The sequence below is a fragment of the Phyllobates terribilis genome, unplaced genomic scaffold (genome assembly GCF_046119375.1).
Source record: "Phyllobates terribilis strain yellow unplaced genomic scaffold, ASM4611937v1 Scaffold_231__1_contigs__length_3143052, whole genome shotgun sequence".
Taxonomy (NCBI): Eukaryota; Metazoa; Chordata; class Amphibia; order Anura; family Dendrobatidae; genus Phyllobates; species Phyllobates terribilis.
The window spans coordinates 155,640-176,605 of NW_027362991.1; the positions used below are offsets into that span (position 1 = coordinate 155,640).

At 45.8% G+C, this 20,966-nt stretch overlaps 1 protein-coding gene across 1 annotated transcript in view; it reads right to left on the bottom strand.

The window, feature by feature from the left end:
* Window positions 1–20,966, bottom strand: part of LOC141215206 (pyruvate carboxylase, mitochondrial-like) — a gene marked incomplete at its 3' end in the record, with an annotated part of 171,211 nt that overhangs the window by 133,027 nt on the left and 17,218 nt on the right. The gene's annotated exons all lie outside the window — the stretch shown is intronic.

Below are 20,966 nucleotides of genomic sequence, written 5' to 3' on the forward strand. Positions count from 1 at the left end.
CCAGTCGGGCCTTTATGGCAGAGTGGCCCGACAGAAGCCTCTCCTCAGTGCAAGACATATGAAAGCCCGCATAGAGTTTGTTCAAAAACACATAAAAGACTCCCAAACTATGAGAAATAAGATTCTCTGGTCTGATGAGACGAAGATAGAACTTTTTGGTGATAATTCTAAGCGGTATGTGTGGAGAAAAACAGGCAATGCTCATCACCTGCCCAATACAATCCCAATAGTGAAACATGGTGGTGGCAGCATCGTGCTATGGGGGTGTTTTTCAGCTGCAGGGACAGGACGACTGGTTGCAATTGAAGGAAACATGAATGCGGCCAAGTACAGAGATATCCTGGATGAAAACCTCTTCCAGAGTGCTCTGGACCTCAGACTTGGCCGAAGGTTCACCTTCCAACAAGACAATGACCCTAAGCACACAGCTAAAATAACAAAGGAGTGGCTTCAGAACAACTCTGTGACCATTCTTGACTGGCCCAGCCAGAACCCTGACCTAAACCCAATTGAGCATCTCTGGAGAGACCTGAAAATGGCTGTCCACCAACGTTCACCATCCAACCTGACGGAACTGGAGAGGATCTGCAAGGAAGAATGGCAGAGGATCCCCAAATCCATGTGTGAAAAACTTGTTGCATCATTCCCAAGAAGACTCATGACTGTACTAGCTCAAAAGGGTGCTTCTACTCAATACTGAGCAAAGGGTCTGAATACTTATGACCATGTGATATTTCAGTTTTTCTTTTTAATAAATTTGCAACAATTTCTACATTTGTTTTTTTTCAGTCAAGATGGGGTGCAGAGTGTACTTTAATGAGAAAAAAATGAACTTTTTAGAATTTACCAAATGGCTGCAATGAAACAAAGAGTGAAAAATTTAAAGGGGTCTGAATACTTTCCGTACCCACTGTATACAGTAGGTAGAGGATAAACAGCTTAATGAACATTTCCTTCACCATACGAAGTATTTTCATACACAGTCACTGTTCCTTTCTTTTTTCTGCATTTGGTATCATTTTTCGATTAGTTTAACTGCCTTCACCACAACCCAGCTCAGTACTACAGTCCAATTAGCAAGAGTCCTATTCTCAACCCGCGGTTCCGCATCTTCTTTCCCCTCAAGGAAACTAGTTTGCCAATATAGCTGGGACTCGCAAAATCATGAGGACCCTTGACGTTTGGGTTGCGAGCTTACGTATTTTGGCCAAAATATCAACTAATACCTCATATGATATATTATTTTTTTGCACTTTTTTATCTGCCAGGGCGCAGCCAGGCCCGCTTATGGTGACCCTGTGAATGGGGGCATTGCACCTCTGCGATGCACGGAGAGGGTGCCGGGCATCCCGCCTAATCGAATAGGAAGGGTGTTTAATAGGATGCTGGCCAGGCACGGTGCCGCGAGTGTGAATGGCACCCTATTTGCAGGTTTCATCTGGTGCGGTTATATTGCAGGGCAGTCACTCCTCCAGTGTGAGTGGTTGAGAGTGATTGCTCACGGCATTCCGCACCTGTGTCATCTCCTTCCTACGGGGGGGGGGGCAGCCGCGTCCTGGTGGGCATTTCTCTTGAACCTTTAGCTGGTAAGTTCCATTGCCTTTTTGCTATTCTCTACTTAGCTTCTATGCTATTGACGCATTGGAACTCCCACCCTGGGCACTCTCTTAATCTCATGTTTTCTGTTCCTTCCTGGCCTGTTACATCTCTGAGTCATAAATCCTGGGCCGAACTGCAAGGTGTCCTCTCCCACGACCTGTCTCCAATCGATCGCTCTGCCTTTCGGTCACTTCCCTCCGCTCCACTAGGGTCTCTCTATCCTCTGTCACGGTCTCCTCTCACATCATCCGGCTCTGCTGACTGACCAGACCTTAGGGTCCAGTGTGCGTGAAAAGCAGACCTATCTGTCGTCCTCACAGGAAACTGTCTCTGTCCCTTCACCTTAGATCATCCCACTATGGGCTAGTCCCAAACTTTAACTCTAACTCTCCTTACCATCGGGCAACATACAACATTATCACTAATAACGCATCTCTTAATTCACATTATATATTACAACAATACTTGTGTCTTCAAGAGTGAACGTGTGCAGTATGTCCATCTCCTTACAGCACCATCACCAGAGAATCAGTGCCTCAGCCCCAACCCTCATGCTGCCATCAGAATACACAGCAAAAACTTGCTGACAGATTCCCTTTAAACCGTGTTTTTGACTTTTTAGCACCAAAAGTTGCAAATCCTTTAAAAAGTCAGAAAAAATGTGCAAAATTGAATACTCCTTCAAAAACCTTACAACATTGTGGGAAGAGCAGGGGCGGGGGTGGCTGGAGTAAAATGCGATCTCGAGCCATGTTGACCTGATGGATGAAAGTTCTCTATAAGATCGATCTTGTGCAAGCCTAGATAGGTCCACCAGGGTCTTCTCCACCATTATCTTGATTGTATCAAGCCATCGGGTTGCTGATCTTCCTCTTGTCCTTGTTCCTTCTATTCTTCTGACCATGATGTCCTTCCCCAGTGATTGCTCACTTCGTATTTTCTGTCCAAAGTAGGCAAGTCGTAGCTTGATGATCTTTGCTTCGAATGACATGTCTGGTTTGATTTGTTCTAAAATTGATTTGTTTGTTCTTCTTGCCATCCATGGTATTGATATCATCCTTCTCCAGCACCGCATGTCAAAGGCGTTGATTCTTCTTCTGTCTTGTTTCTTTATTGTCCAGGTTTCGCATTCATATGTCACTACAGAAAAGACCAAACTATGTACGAGCCAATCTGTCTAAAACATCTGGATAAGCAAAGTTAAGGGAAAAAAAGACTTAAAAATAAATAAATCTCTAAATAAAAAAAAGACTTAAAAAAGAAAGACAACTTAAAAAGTGCCGCAAAACGTATAGCAAATAAGGTGCAAATAATAAAGCCACTAAAAAGGAGCAAATTGCTACAGAAAACTGGTGAAAAGGAAATAATGAATTGGGGCCATAATTCGAATATACAGTACATAGGTTTTTATTTTCCACCACTTGCACAATTTGGATGAATCTTAAAAGGAAATTGATATCATGCTGCCTGACGTTATGTCACTCTGTACTGGAAAACTTTTGTAAGAATTTCATCCTCGGACAGAAAGAAAGATGAATCAATTCCTCTTAATTATTTGTATGACTAATGTGTATGACCAACATCAGAAAGACCATGAAACCTAAAATAATTTTATCAACAAGAGCCGTTTATGATGTGAATATGAAACATTTCTCTTTTGTGAAAGTTGTTGGGGAGGGAGGGAAGAAGTATTTTTTATAAATAGGACAGCCCAGTGGCCAATACGCCTACACTCTTGTTTCCCCCTCTTGTGAAATTTCCAATGATGTGGAACAAATTTTAACAAACCAACATGAAATATTTGACATTCTGCTTCGGAAGGTTATTCAGTGTCAATACAAAGTCACACATAGGATGTACAGTGTTTATATTATCAAGACCGCGGATGTGCGTATTTATCACGAGTATTCCATGAATTTTTTAATGGCTAATGTTATTCGAAGAATTAAATAAAGCAAGTAAATTACAGAAATCTATGCAAATAAATATGTGAAATTAAATAATAAAAAGCTATTTGTGCACATCCAAGTGGTGATACATATACTGTATTTAGAGGGAACCTGTCAGGTTATTCATGCTGCCCAAACCACCGGCAACATGAATAGCAGCCTAGCTGTAAGTATACTTTGAAGATCTGGCCGGAGACCATTGCCAGAGACCATACTAGTCCGGTGCCACCTCCAGGCAACTCTTCCCAGCGCTGCTGCATATGATTGATAGGGAGAGATCTGTCAGTCACCTAGATCGGTGATGGGAGAAGCCGGCGCGGTGACCAACCATAGTCAGAGGCGAGACTAGTCCAACACCACCCCTAGCTGACTTTTCCCAGCGCTGCTGCAGGAGATTGAAAGGTCTCTCCCTCACATGTACAAAAGAAGAGACCTGTCAATCACCTAGAGCTGTGATTGGAGAAGACAGTCCGGTGACTAACCATAGCCAGAGGCGAGACTAGTCGAAGACCTCCCCCAGCCAACTCTTCCCGGCACTACTGCAGGTGATTGACAGGTCTCTCCCTTGCATGTACATAGGGAGAGACCTGTCAGTCACCTAGAGCGGTGCTGGGAGAAGCTGGCATGGTGACAAACCATAGCCATAGGCGAGACTAGTCCGGCACCAACCCCAGTCGACTCTTCCCAGCGCTTCTCCAGATGATTGAGAGGTCTCTCCCTTGCATGTACATAGGGAGAGACCTGTCAGTCACCTAGAGCAGTGCTGGGAGAAGCTGACCATGTGACCAACCATAGCCAGTGCGAGACTAGTCCGGCACCACCCCCAGCCGACTCTTCCCTGCCCTGCTGCAGGTGATCGACAGGTCTCTCCCTCATGTGCGCATAAGAAAGGACCTGGCAATCACTTACAGCAGCGCTGGGAGAAGCCAGCCAGGGACAACAGCCGGAGATGAGACTAGCTTTTCAAAGTATACTTTCTCTGAAATTCCGGATCAGCAGCCTATTTACAATAGCTTATTTTCAGGAAATGAGACTTCCTAGCAGTTTGTTCACGATAATCAGCACCTTAAGGCTGAATTCAAACGTCTGTCTATAGTGGTCTGAGTATATACCTATGAGGCTGCCGAGTTTGGCTCGGGAGAACCACGGCCAGTCTGTGCATCATACACAGACCGTGATAATTGAAAATCTAAATTCGATCTTCCCCCAGGAAAATATATTTACGATCGTTTGGAAATCAACAACCAGTAAGATGATTGTTTGGTATAACTTGGCTTTCATAGAGAGAATTCCGATATCAAAGAAAAAATAGTGTAATTGTGGCACCCCAGGGGTCTGGTTACCACAGTAATAGAGATATTATGTCTGAGAACAAGTGGGAGGTTTCTCTGGTCAGGAGCCCTAAGCATGCAACACGGCCCACCCAGACCTGGGAGGGGAGGAATCTGCCCTTATAAACTGGGTCTGGGGCGGGATTAGTGAGTGAAGACAGAGACAGAGCCTGCAGAACAAGCAGAGAAGTCAGAGCCTGAAAAGGGAAAGTGACAACAGGAGCTCTGTAGGAGCAGGAGCGAGTGCCAGAGGCTGGAAGCTAGATAGCTCGCCTTGGCTGAAGACACTAAACCCGGACACGGAGTCCGAGGCTGTGGGGACATCCAGGTCCAGCAGCAGAATCCAACCGGCAGGGGATTCCATGTCCTCAGGCCTTAGAAACCCGAAGGCACGGTCACAAGCAAGGGACCAGCACTGCCATCGTGAAGCGGAGGCTAACGGAAGGCCCCAAGTCACCGGCCATACGGGTGAGCACCACACGGTATACTCAGGGACGTGGGCTACTTCTACCCGCATAGAGCAAGGTAGCCAGGAAAGAGTGCAGATAGTCGGGGAGGCCTACAACTCCACCTGGCCAGGGGAGATCCTGCTTGCTCACAGACTGACCAGGCCCCTACTGCTAACCAGTACTCCCGGGAGGGTCTGCTTTATACCATCAGTAAAGACCCTGAACTGCACCACACGTCTCTGTGTTTCATCGCCGCACCAGCACCATTACTACTGGGACGCTCACACCATCACTCTCATCATCCACACTAGCTGCCCTGAGGCAATACGTCTTCCGTGGGGAGTTATCCCATACTCAGCTGCGCAAACATCAGCCTCAGCGGTCGGCAGCGCAGCGGCGGTCCCCACTGACCGCAATCCACGGGTGGTGTAGTCGGACATTGTTATTACTTAAGACTGCCACTGGTTTGACCGCCCTGGGCACGGACCGGGTCACCGCCACGGAGAACTACAACCCCCAGCGATCCGGCTCCGGGTATCCCCCTGCACAGCACAGGCCCAGGGGGCGCGTCATAATGACCCCCTGTACACATTAGATTTTGATGGCCGAACAATCATTCCCCAACTCCGCCATGAATATTCGATTCAGCCAAGGTCTTCTGTGTTCTCTATGAGAGAGCTACTGCCAGACTCTTTTGGCATCGGTTCATCTTCTGGAGAACAAAAGCATCAGCTGTTGGAAATCCAACAAACCAGATCCTTCTTTCCCTTAAATCGAACCTGACCGCTGATACATGTTGCTCGATCCATGGGCTGCAAGTATCAGACACTGGTTGTATGATTTCATCCATGTATGTTTGACAACGTTGTCTCAAAGAAAAACATACTTTAGAAAGCCGCCGGGGACCAAGCTGCACAGGACACTAGTCGGTCTGGCTTCTCCTCGCCCACTGCCCTGGAGTGACAGGTCTCTCCCAATTGTTAATTCATGAACTTAATAGAAGTTGGCTATACAAATTTTATTAATAAACAGGCAATTGGCAGATAAAGTAGACTTGGCCAAAGTATCCTGCCATTTTCTCAGGAAAAGAACAAGAACTCCCAACGAGTTTCATGAATTTCATTCCCACCATCCAATGTTGGGGTTTCTTAGCTCCCATAGATATTAGGTGATTGTACACTCTACTAACATTAGTGGGATTGGTTGTGTAATGTCTATCAGCAGAATTACTCTACCCCATGTGGAGTTGCTGGAAAGTCCTAGGATTTCAATTAACTTTTCGGAAAACAGAAGCCATTTTAACACAATCTTCAAAAAGGTGGTGCAGCGTCTGAACAATAAGAAGGAATACGTCTTCCCTCAATTAATCTAATACATATAAAATTTAAATGCCTGAAGACACTGTAACATCATCTCACATATAATGTAATGTCCAATTTTAATGTTATTACTTGTCTTAAAGTCTTAATTAGGTAATTTCAATTGCATTACTGTGAATTTTCAATTACAGATGGAAAAATACCCCCCTTCGTAAGCAAGATTAATTCACATTTACTATTCTGGGAATGTGATATTTGGTTTGCAGGGTATCCAAGGTGATTCTAATGATGGCGGCTTTTTCTTTACAGGTCAGTGCCTAATGTCTTATATCTGTAGAAGTGCATTTAAAAGGGTTTTTCTCATATTTTTTAAATTGCAAAGTGCTTGTAATAGCAAGCAACTTTGCAATTTACTTATTGTTAAAATTCCTCTCTGTTCTCAAGACTGAATAGATTTTCCATTGCATTGTTTACAGGTAGTTGCCTAGGATACCGTGCACCGCTGCAGCCTTCAGCAGTGGCTGAACATGAGCAAAGCTTACAAGATCTTTCTTAAAGAGCTTGTAAGCACTGCTCTGAAGCTGGTTGGAAAGCTAGAGATCCAAATTTGCCAACTTCAATGCCACTGCACTCCTCCAGTGCTGCGGAGGCAAAGCTGCCCTTATTTTCAGCATTGGAGAGCACAAAGTTTGGGCCAGCAGTGCGAAAATGCTGCTGGTCTGAACTGTCAATCTTCAGGAGTGCACCGACCCATGCCAAGTAGGAAACCTGGGGATCAGTGTGTTCCTGTAGAAGATGAGAACAACCCTATATTTCATGTATTGATAAAACTTTACAATACTTTGACTTTGAACATCAGTTTCCACTGAAATCAGAGTCCCCAGTTAGTGCCATGATACTCCTGCTCAGTACCTCATTATTATTATTATTTAACGGCCTTCGGCTCAATCTCGAGCCATGGCAACTTGATGGATGAATGATCTGTAGTAAGATCGATCTTGTGCAAGCCTAGATAGATCCACCAGGGTCTTCTCTGCCATTATCTCTATAGTATCAAGCCATCGGGTTGCTGGTCTTCCTCTTTGCCTTGTTCCTTCTATTCTTCCGGCCATTATGTCCTTCTCCAGTGATTGCTCTCTTCATATGATGTGTCCAAACTAGGCAAGTCGTAGCTTAGTGATCCTTGCTTCAAGTGACATGTCTGGCTTGATTTGTTCCCAAATTGATTTGTTTGTTCTTCTTGCCATCCATGGTAATGATAACATCCTTCTCCAGCACAACATTTCGAAGACATTTATTCTTCTTCTGTCTTGATTTTTTATCATCCAGGCTTTACATCCATATGTTACCACAGAAAAGACGAGACTATGTACGAGCTGTGTCTTTGTCGGCAGGGAAATGTTCCTGGATTTGAACACCTTGTCCGGTGACTTCATTGTTGATTTGCCCATAGCCATTCTATTGACTTCCGGTGTTGTCACTGCATCTTGAGTGATCATTGATCCGAGTAGGTTGAAGTCCTTTACAACTTCTAGTTTGTCGCCGTCCATCTCAAATGTGTCCCGGTTGTACCTGGTAGTAGTCAATATCGTTGTCTTCTTTGTGTTGAGTAGCAATCCCATGCTGGAGCTTTCCATCTTGATACTCCATAATAAGTCCTTCATTCCATCTACGCTTGTTGCTATCAATGTTGTATCATCTGCATATATAAGATTGTTGATGGTTCGTCCAGCAATTTTGATTCTTTCATCTTCTCGGCAAGTCCAGCCTTCCTGAAAATAGCTTCTGCATATAAATTGAAGAGGAATGGTGACAGGATGCAGGTTTGTCTGATGCCTCGCTCTACTTCAATCCATGCCGCGTCGCAGTGTTCTGTTCGGACTGTTGCTTCCCGGTCGATGTAAAGGTTCCTTATGAGGCTGATCAGATGGTTCGGCACACCCATGTCCTTCATGGTGCTCCAAAGTTTCTGATGATCAACACAGTCGAAGGCTTTGCTGTAGTTGATGGAGCAAAAATAGATCACGGATACAATTACATGAATACAATTGGATGTACTGGCAAATATAAAGAAAAGTTATCAGTGGTTAACAGTTATGGTAAATTCTAGAAAAAGAAGAAATAGTACAGTAGAATATCAAAGAAATATTACAGTAGAAAACTAAAGACCCTAATACGCATAAGATAAAAGTCATGTAATGATCCATCGTTGGCTGTTTTGGTGAAACCACCGATTGTTCGCTTCGAATGATACCCAATCAGCAAACCATCATTAACCACCAGTCGGGCGTGTTGGATTTTTTCAACTGATGATAAGCACTGGCTGAATTATTGGGAGAAAAAAATTTAACATGGTCAATGAAGTCTGATATGTTAATTTTTACCACCAATGAAAGACCATCCATCTGCCCACCTTTGTCTTATGTGTATTGGGGTCCTTAAAATGGTTGACTTGTCCCACCAAAATCGTCAGGTTTGGCAATAGTTGCCTAGGAGGGGAAGAGGTAGGTAGATAAAAGGTGGCCGCACACATTAGTTATTGATTTTTGGTTAAACAATAATTAAATGAACAATTGTCTTGTGATTAATCATAGTTATTCAAAGTAGCCAAAGATGTTTAAACGGACAAAGAGGGATTCTTTATTAACTTTATATTTAAGGCCAATATTCTTTTAGACTTTTTGTCTGTTTTTTTATTTTCAATTCTAGCAGTGCTATGCATTTAAAGTGGTTTCTTTACAAAATGTTGTTCTTTTTCAAGCAGTGATCACAAAAAGATAACGAGACTGAAAGGGACAGCAGGAGTAATCCCAGTTTAGTGTTGCTGAAAAGTAATCTTATAATAGTAGGTGGGGGATGGGAACAACTGACAAAGAATGACAGATCTATTGTTCTCTTGATAAGACTAAATAAACATGACAAAGACAGAAGGGGAAATATGGAGAAAAAGTCAATGGAATTTTCAGAATGTATCCACACTGAACTGCAACCTGGCTGTCTGACTGTCAGCAGTCTTAGGGCAGGTGCAGAGGGCCATGTATGCTCTCATCCAAGAGAATGGGGACGATTATGCAAATCACACTCTGAGTGTGAGTGTGATCAGAGTGTGATCAGAGTGTGATCAGAGTGTGATCTGATTCTCTCGGATGAGGAGAAGATGGGGAAAAAAACATTTCTCCATCTTCTCCATTCTGCCAGTCTGTGGAGATCGGACTGCACTCAGATATCATTCGATGATATATGATAAATAAATGATTAGTTTATTTTTGACTGGTGGTCTCCCTCATTGAAATGTTCAACATCTGTTCCTGGCCAACCCAAGACATCGGTAACATGTGGCCTTCAAGGGTGTAGTGCCCCCATAGCACAAGTCCACACATCCAGACAGGACCCCCACCTTCATGTAATGTGACGGGGTGTAAGAAACGAGTACCTCACCCACAGGTCTTAACGGGTGAGTCCAGATCGCGAAGGTCACATAGTGCAGTGACCACCGAGGACTGGATGTAGCAGGAAGTCTTGGTCTAAAGTAAAGAAGCCGACGATGTGGCGCATGACAACAGCAAGAAGAGTACATAAGTTGGATGTTCATAAGTTGGGGTCTGCCCGTATATAAAACCTACCATGTGCAATGCCGAACATCTACTTTAACAGTCGTTACTCTGACCTGCGGATTAATCCAAATTTCTCATTCATCTCGTAGCCTCACTCTACGAGCCTCATATTGAAGCAAGCATCTTTAAAAACCAGTAGCGTTTGACACGAGGGTGAAAAATGAGAAAAATGTATTCCTTTCTCCATCACATAAACTGAAATGGTTTACACATTTTTTTTTTTTTTGCCTTGTAATAAAATTATATATCTGTCTTTCGACGGCTTTACGCATTTATTTCGCACATCAGTACAGTTGCCGGCAAACAAGGAAAACACATTTCAATATGGTAAGAAAGTTATAGAGGAATAAAGCAAAATTGTACAATATAAAAACAGAACAAATGTAAAAAAATTATATATATATATAAAATAGCAATGTGACTGCGTTATGATGCTGGGTAGAAAAGCCAACGAACAAACATAAAGACGGAGGATTATGTCGTTTGCATGCAAAAATGTTTGTTCTGTCGGCATCAAACTATAAAAAGCTCCTTAACTTAGAGTATAAAGGGAAGCAGATTCCCAGTGGCTACAAAGGAACATTTCCGTTGATTAGGAAGCTTCTGGCGATATTGGTTAAATAAGATAGACCAGAAAAAAAAAAAAGGTGATGGACACACGCATGTTTGAATTTTAATTAAGACGCGCCATACATTAAAGGAAGGGAACGGCTTACGAGCGGCTCACATAAACTCTCCCAGTGTGAAAAATGACAATTCTTCGCTGCCTTTCCGAGCGCATTATCTGAAAGAGTCCAATCGTAAAGTCTCAGTCTCCAGGCTCTTTTCTGTATTTCCCGATTAAAACTATTACCGTTCCAAAGAGTTTTATTACCAAAAAACCCATCGGAGATAAATTGGCAATATCCTTCCAGCACAATTAATATTCACCAGTACACCTTTATACTGGCTGCAGGCAAGTGTGACTTTCTACTGAGAAAATGAGTTTATAATGCACATTATTTTTTTTAAAAAAAAAGGTAATTTTTACGAGTAATATGTAAACCGTCTATCTGGAGCTGGTAATAATGGTGTGAACTGACGACTGACGCGTTTTGGGACGGGATCATTAAATAAGCACTTTTAATGGTCTTACAAACAGTCAGTAGTGTCCGACCTTTCGCTGTTCTCTTCTTATTACTGTCATATGCTTGTTACTCCATCTAAATCATTCAAGCAGGTCAATGCTGCTTGTGGATTTCCCCGTAATAAACGTCGACCCATTGACCCGGAGTCAGCATGGTAGGCGCTTAGAGAAATCACTTAGTGCACAGGCATTGTGCATCATGTGCATTCATACCCAATAATCAAACACATAGGATGAACAGAAATAGAATATTTCTCAATACTCATCTATATGAAGATGAAATCCCCACGTGCCGTCTAAATGGCCAAAGGAGACAAATAAAATCTCAACATACTGATAAAAGTTGGAAAGGGGCATTGATGTTGCCGACTGTGCACCATAAAGTCAACAGATTTCTCAATAGAAATTTCATACATTATTAAATAGGTCTTGTAAACCTGATGAGGCCAGTGTACTTACTTTGAAAATGCATGTCAGAATGGTTATAAAATCCTTTTTGAAAGATTAAACTGAATCTCCTCAGGCAGGAACGGCTGATAGACAGGCTGGCGAGCAAGCATTGGGACCTGAGGGCTGGAGAGAGTGTTAGAAAAACAAACTACAGCATTGCACAGGCTCCTCCATTTTGGAGGAGGTGCCTTATATAGTTGTCCTCCGGCCATTGGCCGGGGACATTTTAGGACGGCACGCGCGGCTCCTTTAAGAAGCAGGGAACGCGTGTGCCCTAAGAAGAGTGCCCAGCGTGGGAGCAGGAGGGAGGAGCGGAGGATGCCGGACCAGGGCCGCGGTGGTAAGGGGAGCCGCGTCTCTACCGGGTAGGAGGCAGAGACGCCGACGCCACAGTACCTTCCCCCTTTACGCCCCCTCTTTTTCAAGCCCGCAAGAAATCTTTTCAGAAGAAGAGGAGCATGAATGTTCTCCCTGGGCTCCTAAGATCTCTCCTCAGGACCAAACCCTTTCCAATCCACAAGAAAGAAAGTCTTTCTTCTTACCCTCTTGGTAGCCAGAATGTTCTCTACCTCAAAAACGTCCTCAGCAGAGACTGGAGCAGGAGTGGTACCTGAATCGTTAGATAAGGAATTGAGGACGACAGGCTTGAGGAGAGACACATGAAAGGAATTGGGGATCCGTAACGAGGCAGGGAGTTTCAACTTGTATACTACCGGATTGATTTGACTCAAAATCTTGAAAGGACCGATGAACCGCGGACCAAACTTGTATGAAGGTATCTTGAGGCGAACATACAGTACAGACCAAAAGTTTGGACACACCTTCTCATTTAAAGATTTTTCTGTATTTTCTTGACTATGAAAATTGTACATTCACACTGAAGGCATCAAAACAATGAATTAACACATGTGGAATTATATACTTAACAAAAAAGTGTGAAACAACTGAAAATATGTCTTATATTCTAGGTTCTTCAAAGTAGCCACCTTTTGCTTTGATGACTGCTTTGCACACTCTTGGCATTCTCTTGATGAGCTTCAAGAGGTAGTCACCGGAAATGGTCTTCCAACAATCTTGAAGGAGTTCCCAGAGATGCTTAGCACTTGTTGGCCTTTTGCCTTCACTCTGCGGTCCAGCTCACCCCAAACCATCTCGATTGGGTTCAAGTCTGATGACTGTGGAAGCCAGGTCATCTGGCGTAGCACCCCATCACTGTCCTTCTTGGTCAAATAGCCCTTACACAGCCTGGAGGTGTGTTTGGGGTCATTGTCCTGTTGAAAAATAAATGATGGTCCAACTAAATGCAAACCGGATGGAATAGCATGACGCTGCAAGATGCTGTGGTAGCCATGCTGGTTCAGTATGCCTTCAATTTTGAATAAATCCCCAACAGTGTCACCAGCAAAGCACCCCCACACCATCACACCTCCTCCTCCATGCTTCACGGGGGGAACCAGGCATGTAGAGTCCATCCGTTCATCTTTTCTGCGTCGCACAAAGACACGGTGGTTGGAACCAAAGATCTCAAATTTGGACTCATCAGACCAAAGCACAGATTTCCACTGGTCTAATGTCCATTCTTTGTGTTCTTTAGACCAAACAAGTCTCTTCTACTTGTTGCCTGTCCTTAGCAGTGGTTTCCTAGCAGCTATTTTACCATGAAGGCCTGCTGCACAATGTCCCTCTTAACAGTTGTTGTAGAGATGTGTCTGCTGCTAGAACTCTGTGTGGCATTGACCTGGTCTCTAATCTGAGCTGCTGTTAACCTGCGATTTCTGAGGCTGGTGACTCGGATAAACTTATCCTCAGAAGCAGAGGTGAATCTTGGTCTTCCTTTCCTGGGGCGGTCCTCATGTGAGCCATTTTCCTCATGAAAATACAGAAAAATCTTTAAATGAGAAGGTGTGTCCAAACTTTTGGTCTGTACTGTACTTGGAAGATAACCAGACCTTGTCCCCAGGACAGAGTACCGGTGGATCTAGATGTCTCTTGCCTGCATGTCTCTTCATCCGCTCAGAAGACTGTAGCAATAAAGACTTTGTGTCCTCCCAAATCACGGGAAAAGTCTTTAACAAGAGATTCCGCAGCAGGATTTTCAACAGAAGTGGAAACAGGAAACGGAATATTGGGATGCTGACCGTATACCACTAAAAAGGGAGACTTGGCAGAGGATTCACACATATGATTATTGTAGGAAAATTCGGCCCAAGGTAAGAGTTCCACCCAGTTGCTATGGTGGGAGTTGACGAAGTGCGAAAGGAAGCTAGTGAGGATCTGATTGATACGCTCAACCTGGCCATTAGACTGTGGACGATAAGCCGAAGAGAAGTCTAATGCAACATTTAGCAGCTTGCACATGGCTCTCCAGAAGCGTGAAGTAAACTGGACCCCTCTATTCGAGACAATATGAAGAGGTAGGCCGTGGAGACGGAAGATGTGCAGAAAGAACACTTTAGCAAGCTCTGGTGCAGAAGGTAGACCAGGTAGAGGAATGAAGTGAGCCATCTTGGAGAAGCGGTCAGCAACCACCCAAATGACAGTACACCCGGCCGATACAGGAAGATCCATGATGAAATCCATTGCAATATGCTACCACAGAGTGGAAGGCACGGGAAAAGGAGGCAGTCAACCCGTCGGAAGTTGCCTAGCAGTCTTGTTTCAGGCACAGGAAGAGCAGGCAAAGACGAAATGCACAACATCCTTGCGTAGGGTCGACCACCATTAATGTCGGGAAATAAGCTGGAACATTTTCCTCTGTCCAGCGTGGCCAGCCAGTTTAGATGAAAGACCCCAGAATAGGACCCTCTTCCTATCCGGAGCCGCCACGAAAGTCTTATCTGGGGGAAGATGAGACAGATCAAACGGAGCAACAGTAATTATTTTGGAGGACTCAATGATGTGTTGAGGCTTCTCCGCTTGGTCAGTCGACAAAAACGACCTGGAGAGTGCATCTGCATTGATATTCTTATCTCCCGGCGAGAAGTGGAGAATGAAATTGAAGCGTGCTAAAAACAGGGACCATCTGGCCTGACGAGGATTGAGTCTTTGAGCGGACTGCAAGTAGGCGAGATTCTTGTGGTCCGTGTAGATGACCACTGGATGCAGGGCCCCCTCCAGTAGGAACCACCACTCTACCAGCGCCAGTTTGATGGCCAACAGTTCCGGATCTCCAATGGAATAGTTGCGTTCGGAGGGCGAGAAGAGTTTGGAAAAGAAGCCACAGGTCACTATTCGTCCACATGAGGATTTCTGGGTGAGAACTGCTCTGGTCCCTGACGAGAAGGTATCAACCTCCAGGAAGAACTTCTTGTTACAGTCAGGATGATGAAGCACCGGAGCAGAAGAGAAGCCTTGCTTCAAGGACACAAAGGCTTCTTCTGCCTCTGGAGTTCATTCCTTAGAATTGACCCCTTTGCAGGTCAGGGCGGAGATGAGAGCAGTCTGGGAGGAAAAATAAGAAATGAACAGGCGATAATAATTAGCAAACCCCAGAAACCACTGTATGGCCTCAGGTCGGGGCCACTTTAGGACAGCAGACACCTTCTCAGGATCCATCATGAACCCGGTCTCTGAGATTATGTACCCCAGGAAGGGAAGAGATGTCTGTTCAAAAACACATTTCTCAAATTTGGCATACAGACGATTCTTCCAGAGCCTCTGCAATACCTGTCGTACGTCTCTTCGATGTGAGGGCAGATCTGAAGAGAACACCAGGATATCGTCCAGGTACACTACCACATATGAATATAAAAGATCTCGGAAGATGTCATTCACCAGTTTCTGGAAGACTGCTGGTGCGTTGCAGAGTCCGAAGGGTATCACACGGTACTCGTAGTGGCCATCCCGAGTGTTGAATGGCATCTTCCACTAGTCATCTTGGCGAATCCAGATCAGATTGTATGCACCTCGGAGATCGAGCTTAGTAAAGACCTTGGCGCCCTTGAGGCAATCAAACAACTCAAAGATGAGAGGCAGAGGATACTGGTTTTTGATGCTAATCTGATTTTGACCCCTAAAGTTGATACAAGGGCTAAGAGAGCCATCCTTCTTCTTGATAAAAAATAATCCAGCCCCCGCCGGAGAGGTGGATTTTTGAATAAATCTCCTAGTAAGATTTTCCTCGATGTATTCGGACATGGCACGGGTCTCGGCCAATGACAGGGGGTAAATTCGACCTCGGGGTGGCGAGGTACCAGGAGTGAGATCGATAGGACAGTCATACGGCCTATGAGGAGGAAGTGTCTCAGCCTCGTTCTTGTCGAAGACGTCAGCGTATGTCCAGTAGGGTGCTGGCAAGCCGGGCAAATTAGCTGAAGTGGACAGAGGTCGAGCAGGACGGACAGGAACCAAGCAGGTCTTGTGGCACTCCTGACTTCAATGGAGCACCTCTCCCAAACTCCAATTCAAGACTTTTTCGTGTCTCTGAAGCCAAGGCAGTCCAAGCAGCAAATGATGAGAGAGTCTGGACAGCACGTAGAGGGAGATTTCCTCCGTGTGTAGCATACCAATCTGGAGAACTACGGGCTTGGTGACAAACATGATGGACTCGGAAAGGGGCCTCCCATCCACTGAAGAAACCGCCAACAGATCCGAAAGATGTTGAATGGGGATCTGATACTGCTTCACAATGGCCTGTTGAATAAGATTTCCAGCAGCACCGGAATCCAGATAGACAGTCTCGAAAAAATGTATCTTACCAGAGGTTATCGATACAGACAGATTCATGGATGGAGAGGAACGATTTTTGCCTAGGACGACCTCTCCAAGCAATCCTAGGCACTGGAGTTTCCCGGTTTTTCTGGACAAGAGCGGATTAGATGCTCCGAACTGCCAGAGTAAAACATCTTGCCTTGGCGCGGCGGGCCTCCTGGCGAGACTTGACCATCTTTACCTGGTCTACCAGCATAGATTCAGGGATGGATGCCAAGTCAGGGGCTTGTGGAGAGACTGGCCTTTGGAAGGTTGGTGCAAGGCGCAAAGATTTCCTCTCATGGATCACCTCCTTAGAACGCTCCTGGAACCTGATGTCGATCGGTGTGGCCAAAGACATCAGGTCGTCCAGAGAGGTGGGTATGTCACGACCGGCTAGTTCATCCTTGATTCGCCCAGAAAGACCTTCCCAAAGGGTAGGCTCCAGAGCCTCGTTGTTCCAGGCAAGTTCAGAGGCGAGGGTGTGAAAACACACAGTGTACTGGCCCAACGTGAGGTTCCCTTGGCGTAGACGAAGAAGAGAGGAGGCAGTCGAGGACGTGTGGCCAGGCTCATCAAAAACCCTCCGGAAGGCCACAAGGAAAGCCTGGAGGTTGGGTACCAGAGGATCCCTCTCTGGTGAGGTGAGACATGACGAATGCCACTTTAGCCTGGTCGGAAGCGAACTGATGAGCCAGGAGCTCAAAGTGCAGCGTGCACTGGTTGATGAAGCCCCGACATAGAGCGGGATCCCCGCCAAAGTGTGGAAGGGCAGATAGTTGGGGTCCAAAGCTGGATGCCACTCCGCCACTGGGTAGAGGTGCCGCCTGAGCAGATGTCGCTTGGTTAGAGGCAGACACAGTCGGGACGGAGAGTGAATCCAAGAGGGAGTTTACAGTCCGCAGATATGAGAGGATTGGTACAGGTCGGAGAGCGAGGGAGCCTGAGAGCCACCGGATTCCATGGCCTGTGCAAACAGTTACGGGTCCGGATGGTGGAACCACTGTGCCGTGGTACAAGGAGGGACCTGAGGGGCGTAACTAAGTGCCAACCCGGACCGACCCTGGCTACACGGCGGCTTAATCGACTCCGTGAGCCAAGGAGGGACCAGGTAGGTGGACCACATGCCACTCTGGGACCGACCTTGAGAGAGAAGGCGACTCCCATGGGATTGGCAGCCGAAGCGGTCAGGCATGGCAGATGGTCTGGCAGATGAGCACGGATGGTAGGCAGGCAGGTAGTGCAGGAAGACGGCCAGACTCGGCTGATAGGCAGGCTGGCGGGCAAGCACTGGGACTTGAGGGCTGGAGAGTGTTAGAAAAACAAACTACAACATTGCCCAGGCACCTGCATTTTGGAGGAGGTGCCTTATATAGCAGATGTCCTCTGGCCATTGGCCGGGGACATTTTAGGACGGTGCATGCGGCCCCTTTAAGAAACAGCGCACGCGTGCCCTAAGGACAGTGCCCAGGGATCTGCATGCGGTGCGCGCACCCCGGGCAAACACGGCGTGGGAGCAGGAGGGAGGAGAGGAAGATGCCGGACCAGGTCCACGGCGGCAAGGGGATCGGCATCTCTGCCGGGCAGGAGGCAGAGACGCCGACACTATACCTAGCCTGATTGGCAGCACCTCATTGTCCATCCTTCCTGCTCAATCTTTGCCCACCTAGCCTTATTGACTGTTTCTCAGTGTCCCTCCTCCCTGCTGCAGGTGAAATCTCAGTACAAGCTGCAGCAGTCAGGCTGGGTGGGTGAAGAATGAATATACTTGGACTCATAAGCGTTCTCACTCTTTAGCTAGACTCATAAAATGCTAAGTTTAAGCCTGATAAGACTGGATTACATAATTGAAAATCTATGTCAGAATGGATATATAGCCCTAATATGAAAAAGAGTATTTCATGAGTCCAGCTAAAGCATGAGAGAGCCCATGAGTCTAAGTGTTTTCTGTCTATGCTCCCCCAGCCTGACTGACAGCTGCAGCTTGTGCTGAGTGGTATGAGATCTCAACAGCAGCAGCATTGAGGCGGACACTAAAATGCTGTCAATCAGATTAGGAAGGCAGAGATTCAGCAGGGAGGAGGGACACTGAGGAGCTGTCAATCAGATGTGATGGACAGAGATTCAGCAGAGAGGAGGGACACTGAGGAGCTGCCACTCAGGCATGATGGGAGAAGATTAAGTTTAAACTTTCAAGGAGGACTATACAGCCATTCTGATATTGATTTTCAAAGTAAATACAACAACTCCATCAGGTCCATTCAATTTATTTAATACTGTATGCAGTTTGTATTGTACAATTTACTGACAGATGGCCTTTTAAATACATATACAAATATGGTGGTCTTGTTCCTATGGGTTGCTTTCCAAACTCTAAAGATTGCTAAAGACCGGCTGTGGCTTGTTGATAGGCTGCAAGTTTTTTATTATGTAGCGTGCAGCTGCCCTGCCATAGTTGAGATCTTTCCTTGTCACATCACAGGTGTTCAAGGAGTATTCCCCGCTCTATACCTCTAGGTGTGTAGCCCCCTATTTACCTAGCATATGCCATGAGAGTCTCCTTTTAGCACAGGCTGATAAAGCATACAGTGTATAAAAAAGCATACGGTGTTAAAAATAAATCAATATATATTTTTTTTTACACTGGTTGCCTATGGATGACATATCTCACTGTATAAAGTGACAGCCTCCATTGATCATATTCTGCAGTAGATCCCCGCAATGTGTGCTCTCGACTGGAGCTAAAAATGTGAACAGAGGCCGATTCTGTTACTCAAAGGACGCAGGAAAATTGTAAGTAATGCAATTTCCTAATATATTAGCTCAGGTAACTAAAAACTAGACTATATAGACTGTAACATGATGCAGAAAATAAAATGACTATCTTTTTATGGCTACATAAAGTGAATATTTCCCTCACTTTAGCTAGCGGCACAGCGGGCTCGGTTAGGCATTGCAGAAGATCGCTGAAGATTACTGGATAAACAGCAAAAAAAAAACTGGTTTACCCAGTACACAGCACAAAACATACAGAAAGTGTGCCAAATAATTCTGTAGGGAGGTGAAGAACTTTTTGACACCTCCACTATCACTGATCACCGCTCCAGCAGCCGGAGGTTATATCATGGCAGGGAATTGTCTAAGTCTAATCACAGTCCTATCTACTTAGATTATAGCGACATGGAGGCAAAATCCTCATAACATCCAAGAAACACTATACAGCGCAAGAGGATCACAGGGTCAGCGGCATGAAATGTCTATGTGCCTCAACTTTAAGAGACAGCCCTGAATCCTGACTACACAGCAGTTTCCTTCTCTGCACACACATCAGTCTCCTTCTCCTCCTTGCAGCACACACAGTAGTGTCCTCCTCCTCCTTGGAGCACACAGTAGTCTCCTCTTTCCTGCAGAACATACAGCAGTCTCCTCCTCCTCCTTGCAGCATACACAGCAGTCTCCTCCTCCTTGCAGCACACACAGCAGTCTCCTCCTTGCAGGGCAGCACACACAGCAGTCTCCTCCTCCTTGCAGCACACACAGCAGTCTCCTCCTTGCAGGGCAGCACACACAGCAGTCTCCTCCTCCTTGCAGCACACACAGCAGTCTCCTCCTCCTTGCAGCACACACAGCAGTCTCATCCTCTTTGAAGCAGTATTGCAGTCTCCTCCTTCTCCTTCCAGTCCAGGAAGTAGTCCTCTTCTCTTTTTTTCTGTTCACACATCAGTTTCCTCCTCTGCATACACATCAGTCTCCTTCTCCTCCTTGTAGCACACACAACAACCTTCTCTGCACACAGTAGTCTCCTCCTCATTGCAGCACACACAGCAGTCTCCTCTTCCTCCTTACAGCACACAGTAGTCTCCTCTTCCCTGCAGAACACACAGCAGTCTCCTCCTCCTCCTTTTAGAACACACAGCAGTCTCCTCCTCCTTGAAGCACACAGCAGTCTCTTCTTCCCTGCAGAACACACAGCAGTCTCCTCCTCCTTGAAGCACACAGCAGTCTCCTCCTCTTCATTGCACCACACACAGCAGCCTACTCCTCTGCACACACAGCAGTCTTCTCCTCCTCCTTTCAGCACACACAGCAGTCTTCTCCTTCTTTCAGCACACACAGCAGTCTCCTCCTCCTCCTTTTAGAACACACAGCAGTCTCCTCCTCCTTGAAGCACACAGCAGTCTCTTCTTCTCTGCAGAACACACAGCAGTCTCCTCCTCCTTGAAGCACACAGCAGTCTCCTCCTCTTCCTTGCACCACACACAGCAGCCTACTCCTCTGCACACACAGCAGTCTTCTCCTCCTCCTTTCAGCACACACAGCAGTCTTCTACTTCTTTCAGCACACACAGTAGTCTCCTCCTCCTCCTTGCAGCACACACAGCAGTTTCCTCCTCCTCTGCACACAAAGCAGTCTCCTCCCCCTCCTTGCAGCACATTCAGC